This window comes from Adiantum capillus-veneris, chromosome 1, assembly GCF_014529385.1.
Source record: "Adiantum capillus-veneris isolate H3 chromosome 1, ASM1452938v2, whole genome shotgun sequence".
Taxonomy (NCBI): domain Eukaryota; kingdom Viridiplantae; phylum Streptophyta; class Polypodiopsida; order Polypodiales; family Pteridaceae; genus Adiantum; species Adiantum capillus-veneris.
The window spans coordinates 177,101,481-177,109,375 of record NC_140931.1 but is presented as its reverse complement, the minus strand read 5'-3'; positions in this window follow the sequence as shown (position 1 = coordinate 177,109,375).

Below are 7,895 nucleotides of genomic sequence, written 5' to 3'. Positions count from 1 at the left end.
TGATACAACAAGTTTGGAATTTTACGAGATTTCTAATCAATGAATGAGGTTTCGATACAATATGTGGAGATAAAAAAATGATGATGATGTTCCTGTTAGCTGAGCAACTATCAGTAGTCATCTCTTCCATCCAAGAACACGATCCTTGACAGGTTACACATCTTGCAGAAGAAACCTATGAAAGGCAATCTGGTAATCAACACATCTAGAAAATCACCAATGCCTTACCGAACCCATGTTATTACATATGAAACACATAAGACAGACATGGACACCATAAAAAATTGATGTGTATCCACCATTCAGACAAGGTAGAATATCATAGTGAATGTGATAGGACAAATGATGGAAGCTCAAGGCTCTATCCAACAATTTGATATATGCAATCTGGAAGCCGAATTTCAAAAGTCCAGGATCACACTTGAAGAACATAGATGGGAAAATTTACGCATCAAGGACCATGTGCTCAATATGGAAGCACAATAAGAAAATGATAGTAAGACGATGCAAGTTCAACAAAAGCAAATAGAGAAACTGAAAGCACAAAATTCAGCTATGGATGAAGATAAAGCCCAACTCACCAGAGTGAATAACTCTCAAAGGGTATTGATCAATCAGAAAATAGATCCATTGATTAGTTTAAAGGAAGTGTGTCATGAATATTAATCTCTAACCTTCTAAAATTATTTTCCAACTTAAATTGGCCACTTAAATCTAGGGAAAATAAAAAGAGAACAAGTGAATTGACTAAATGCTAATGGACAACCGATCAAGGCTTGGGACCAAAAGAGGAAAGTCCATAAAAGAGCAAGGGTAATTGCTAACTAATTATCTTAGTCATAGGAAGGATAAATGTAAGACAAAAAGCCTTGATCAAAGCTACATGACAAAGGAGATGATTGAGAGAAATTATAGGAGTGTAAAAATAGAAAGTGGTTTATCTTAGTCATAGGAAGGATAAATGTAAGACAAAAAGCCTTGATCAAAGCTACATGACAAAGGAGATGATTGAGAGAAATTATAGGAGTGTAAAAATAGAAAGTGGTTTTCCTAAGCTCAAGTCATTAGAATAACTCTTTACACTCTAAGTATGAAGTCTAAGAAGCATTAGGAGAAATTCTAACTTGCCATAAAATAGCTAAATTTAGCAGGTTTTGGGAGTAGCTTGGTGGTGCCTCCAAAGCATTGTGCTAAGGTTTTTCACAAGAGGTGAAAGTTTCAAAGCCCAAAGGGTGAGTTTTATTTTTTCAAAGTTTATCCTAATTTAGCAAGTCCTAAATTAGCACGTAGGCTATAGCCTCAGGTCAACTTCATAAGCCTCTAAGATTTGTGCAAAGGTCTTGCACCTGAGCTAATAAAAGGTAAGATTATGGTTTTTATTAAATAAAAGGGAAAGCTAAAGACTAAGGTTATATCAACCCTTCCTTATTTAGTAAGTTGACTCAGTCTTGGTTTACTAAGCTTAACTAAGCCACATGTCTAAAGTACCCTACACTTTTGTTTAGTAAACATCACAAGTTTGCGTGAGTGTGTGTGTGTGTGGTGTTTCCACCTACCAAAAAGAGTCCCAAGAAGGGAAGGGTGAGTTCTAGCATGCAAGGAAAGAGGGGACAAGTGTTGGGCATGCTTGAGTTGCATTAGGAGGTTTTCCCACGTCATTGGTCAAGTGTAAAGCATTCTAATTCAAGTCTAGCTGCACACTTGCATAGCAATATAAGAGAGGGCCGTTGCATTTTTTAAGCTCTTTCTCCTCTCACAGTACACTCTCTCAAGTACCAAAGATAAAAAAATCTATCTCTCTCTCTCTCTCTCTCTCTCTCTCTCTAGACAGACTCTATGCTCAAGCTCTTGGCTATGGATGAAAATCCAAGTCAATAAAAGTTTCTTCTTCTCCATCACCATTACTATATTACTGCTATGCTAATAGATTGTCCATGAGAAAACATATACAAAGAATATATTCTCCTGGTTGAAAATTAATTCTTTCCACCTTCATCTTTCGCTTGTCTTGCAGTTTCTTTCTCCCTGTTGGGGGTGTTTAGGGTTTAGGAAGGAGGGTTATACCATGGAATCTTGAAGATACCATCTTCTTGATTCAAGCAAGGCTTTGCAAAAGCACAAACATGTATTGTAACAAAGCTGTCTTTTGAGAGGATTATAATACAAGTCCTTTTGGAGGGGGGACCAACTCCAAGAAAATCCTGTCTTCATTGAGTTCTCAATCTTGACTGGTTATTCTCTTTGAATTGTGTGCATGGCTAAAGTGTTTTTAATGTGTACTTGTGTAAATAAATCAGCCCGACACAAACTATGTTCTCTCTCTCTCTCTCTCTCTCTCTCTCTCTCTCTCTCTCTCTCTCTCTCTCTCTCTCTTTGTGTGTGTGTGTGTGTGTGTGTGTGTGTGGGTGGAAAACTCTCTTCTTTCATTTGTTAATTTCCTCTAAATCTAAAAGTAAGTGTTAAATTCTCCAACATTGGTATCAGAGCCAAGGTTTTCTTTTCTTGCCTAAAAAGAGAAATCCTTGAGTAATCTATGGAAGGTTGGAGTTTTTCATTGCAAGAGGTAAGTGGGACTTCGATTTATTAACTTGGTTGGTATGCCTATATACATGGTAGGGGGACACCATCAAGATCTATGATCTTAATAATGGAGTATTTTGGGACTTTCCTACAGCTTAATAATCATTGCACTATTAGTCACCCGATAGGAATCGATGCCAGTCTCGCACTCTTAAAGCCACTCCAATACTCTTAAACCAGGGGTGTAGTTACTTGAGTGCTAATTTCAAGGGATAAGAGGAGTGGTAGATAAAGTTTTGGAAGTGCCAAGGAAAGAGTTAGCACATAAGAAAATTTAATCATGGACCAATATAATCAAGAGAATGTAATTAATATTGACAACTTAGATTTGTTTTGTGGTATAACATTTGATGATGGTTGTTGAGTCGTCAACTACCTTGTTGACAAGTTATAAGAAGCAATGGGAAACCCTATATTGCAAGCGGAGCTTCAAAGCCAAATTCAAGCCCTTCAAGCTCAAGTTTCCACAAATGCCCAAGAAAAAAGAATTCTTGTGAGGCTTCCTATTAAGACCTCAGAAGCAATGGGAAACCCTATATTGCAAGAGGAGGTTCAAAGCCAAATTCAAGCCCTTCAATCTCAAGTTTCCACAAATTCCCAAGAAGAAAGAATTCTTGAGGCCTCCTATTAAGACCTCCAAAAGAGGAATCTCTTTGGGTAATGAGGAGGACATGCTGGAGGGACCTCCAAGGCAAACTATTTGAGAAGAAGAAGTGTGCCCTGAACTTTCAAGGAAGAGGTATGAAAGTGATACTCCATCTACCTCTGAAAGTGATGCTTCCCAAGAAGATGGTGGAATGGCAGTCACCTACTCCTTCCAAAAGAAGAGGAATTTATCAAGCATTATTGGAAGATTCCAACAACAATGAGGGCCTAGTGTGTACTAAGAGCAATTTCATCATCTTTGTAATCCCAATAAAATTGTAATATTTTTGCCAAAATCCATATATGCTATCGTTCTGTAACTTTAAATCCTGAGATGTAATTTCTGTAAGTATTGCAAAAAAAAATCATCATTTGTATCATAAAACCCGGAGCCAAGGTATAAAAGGCACTTTTGTAAAGTTTTTGGCATGAGCATTATTATGAAAAAAGAGAGCAGATAAGGTTCTCCTATACATTGTGTATCGCGTTCTTTCTATTGTGAACTCGTCTCTTTGCACTGCACCACATGGTTGTCACATTGAAATTCTAAGGGCACCATTGTGTTCATCTCATCGAGCTCTACGTGTGGATACCTACATTGCAACCGCTTTGCAAAACCAAGCAACAACTTCTACAAGCTTCCAGGTGAAATTTCTCACTATATGAATGCCGTATTATGATTCTGTCAATTATTCAAGGTTCTCGACACTTAGAAGAACTTTGTAGGCAAGTTCAAAATCTTAAATGACGACTTGCATCTAGCCTGATGGAGAAAATTGCATTTTTTCCTCGATATCAGATTGTGAGTCTGATGATCCAGCTCTTTTATGTACAATCTAAGGAAGTTGTCTATTGAGTTTGGACTCATTTTAAGTTCATTTGCTAGTGGATTTGCATGTGGATGTATGAAAGAATTAGAGGGGTGAATCCAGGTCTCCAATAGATAGAAAACATATTGAACATCCAAGTGGAGTGTATTGTGTTCAAATGAGAGATTGAAAACCTCGTGGTATGCCTCCATGCCCTAGTCAAGTCACTTGCTTTCTAGGATTGATATTTTAGTCTTGGTTCTGTCTCTTTTTTAGATGTGATAGGTGTTGATTGTTATAGTCCACAACAAGCACTCTCTCCCATGCTAATTTGTACAAGGGAGAAAGAAATCCAAGCAAGAGGAAGCAAAGAAAGTGTTCACCATCTTCTCCTTCTTCCTCCTCTTTCTATTCATCATAATCACCATCTTTTGACTCAAAGGAAAGTGACTTGCCCAAGAGAGAAAAGAGAAGGGGTAAATGGAGGTTATGCAAGATGGAAGAGGTTACAAAAGTCGAACAAATTCAAAGTGAGAGGAGAGAAAATTAGATTTCTTCCCTATGATGAAACCTTCAGAGCAACCAAGTGCTGGTCTTTATCGAACACTATAATTTGATGTAGCTTTTGGAGATGAAGATTTCTCGAAATCTTCAAAGATTTGAAATGTTTCCATGCATTTCCAAAAGTCATCCCGTCAATGGTGGGCAAGCCTACATAGTGAAGGTGAAGCTCCAAAGACTTGGAAAGTCTTGAGGATTGCTATTACAAAGCAATTCCTTACAAGTGATGCCAAAGACAAAGTCCTCATGAAATGGAAAATCTTGAAGATGGCCCCATATCAGTCTATCCAAAAGTATGTGACATCTCAAAGCCACTATCTACAAAAAGATAGACTTTGCAAAACTAAAGAAGCAATTTTGTGATGGCCTATCGAAGGAGATGAGTGAGTGTGTCAACTTTACAAAGAACTAAAACTGTTATAGAGGTCATACATCATACTATGGTCACTTTGAGATTCATTTCCAACAAGGGACCAAGAAGGGCTCAATGTCAATAGGTGCCAAAGAATTAAATGAGACAAAGGGGAAGAACAATGCAATGCAGTATTCCCCCAAGGCTAACAACAACAACAAAAAAGGAAAGGCAAAAGAAAAGGGCTACAAAGATAAACATAAACTTTCTCCTAAAGAGGTTGAACGTTATCGTAAAGATAACGAGTGTTTCATGTGTGGAGAGAAAGGTCATACTTCTCGTGCATGTCCCAAGACAAGTGAATGTAATGACCCTCCTAGAGCCACCATGGTGGAAGCTCTAAAAGAGGAAGGCCATTGCAAAGGATCACCGCCCTCTTATGCTTGGGAAAAAGTAAAAGAGCATGGCGCTTTCATATTGTTTGACCCTTGCTCTACCGACAACTTTATTTTTGTTGAGCTAGCTACCAAGCTGGGAATTCATGACTTTGAAATGGGAGATGTGGGACAAGCCAATGGAGCTTTGAAAGGGCAAGAGGTCTCAGTCACTCCGTTGATTGGGAATCTAAGGCTCTATGTGCAAAGCTATGTTGATAAAGAAGGTTTCTTCATATCTCCACTCAAGCATGAAGATGTTATCCTAGGGGCACCATGGTTTGATTGCTAGAGAAAAAAGTCCTCTTTTTCTATGAGTCAAGGATGTTGCATTGGATGTTAATAGTGTGGGCAACACTATACCTCTTTATACAAACTCAAACCATCAGAAAGGGAATGGGGTATAGAAGGGCCTCTTTATTTTCCATGGGATTAAAAATGAGATTAAGGAATGAGCAAATGGTGGACTACCATGTGGACTGAAAATGGTGGGTGTGGCAGGCTCTAAAACTGAGTGGTCAAACTTATAGGCCTAGAGGTGGATGGGTCTTTTCTTTATCAATAAAATGAGAAAATAAGAAAATTTGAACCTTTTTCCATAAAGCTAGGGTAAAAACCCACTCTTTCTCTCTCTAGAGGCTATTGACTCCCTCCTCCCTCCCTAAAAAGGGATCTTTTAAAAAATGTGCTGATATTCTCTCTCCTCTTTACTCTCCCTAAGGTGATACATCTACTCTCTCTCCCCTTTAGCTATGAAACCTACATCTTCTTCTTCAAGCCCACTTTTCCCTCCAAATACCTCTTGCAATAGAGGTTTGAAACCTCCCTTCTCCATTGCTCACTCAACCTTTCCTTCACACCTCTACAAAAAGCTGTAGATCTACAACATTGGATACTTCTACAGTATCTTTACCAACACCTCCCTTGTCCATTGATAACGTAGTCTCATCTTCACACCTCTATGGAAAGCTGCAGATCTGCAACACAACTGCTTCTGAAGTATCTTCATCAACACCTTCATTGGTCCCTCTTCCTCATCTAGGTGGGAAGGTGAGGTTAATCACTCAACCTCACCTTCAAAACTCTACATGAAGGTATAGATCTGAAGTAGTAATTGCTTCTTAAGTATCTTCATCAACACCTTACTCGGTCCTTTTTCCTAATCTAGCTCTGAAATGATCTCTCCTCACTCATCCACATCATTTTGGAGGTTTAGCATAGGGACATTGTTGGGTAAGTTTATTAGGCTTATGCATTGGTAAGGACAGTGAGCTTCATTCCTACTTCCAATGTTCTCGTATCTTTGCTCACTCACCATGTTGGTTTTTGTTTCCATCTTTCATGTAGAGATTTGTAGCAGAAAGCATGTGTTGCATTGATTTCATGGCTTCTTTAGGTGCTCGTCAACATGGGAGTTTTGTTAACTCAATAAGTTGCACCAATGTGCAAGACGATAGCAGTTTCACTTGCTATCATGACTACAAGTTATTTATGTGGGTGAAAATGCAGCTAAGTTCATGCTGTTTACACAAGGTATCAAGCAAACATGTGGCTTCTCAGACACATCACTGGAATGGGAAGATCATGGATTTAAAGAAAACTCAAGATGGCAAGCATCTACCAAAGGTACAACATGTGTATATAGCTTCTCTATTGGTGCTTGACATGTCTTTGCCTCAACCTATGTTTCTGGCAAACTGTACATGTTCTCCTTCTATTTAAATGTTTTGGATTGTACCATTTATGTTTTTACCTCTTAGGTTGCTTCAATATATGCATAATTTTGGTGTATTTTTCTTTCATATATTTTTCCATATAATTTTGCAGAGTGGGAGTCAATGGAATATTTTACAGACAGCTTTGAAGCTATTTATGTGGACGATGGCAAGTTTTTATATGCAGAGTATTTATCTTGAGAGCTTCCCTCACAAGAGATATTCCTCTATGGCCATGCTTATGCCACATCAAATTCTCTATTATTGGTGAGAATTGGTATGCAGAAACCATATTGCAAAGCAAGGCTTGTCAATGAAATTTCCATACAGAAGATGGAAGCAAACAATGGGAGGATGGGAGGCGATCGACTCCAATATCGTTTTTCAAGAGATTGTGGACCTTCAAATATTCCCCCACACTGACATTGTTCCCAATAGTTGTGTCAATGATGACTGGCACATTAGCAATCTTAGCAAGTACCTCAATCCATGAATAGTATTCTTTTTGTGTGGATAGTAAAATTGTAAGGTCTAGAAAAGAGAAGGGTTTTACTTGTGGGGACCTCATTCTCGTGATGTATCATTGTACAAGCTCAAACACAGAGCCTTATCTTAATGGAAATTTTGTTTTACATCCCAACTAAGTGCATAATTATTGATTGTAAAGTTTAATTTAAGCTCCAGGGCCTTATCTTAATGGAAATTTTGTTTTGCATCCCAACTCTGTGCATAATTATTGATTGTAAAGTTCAATTTAATCTCTTTTAATCTTTTATTCAATTTTATAGGTGTAATTATT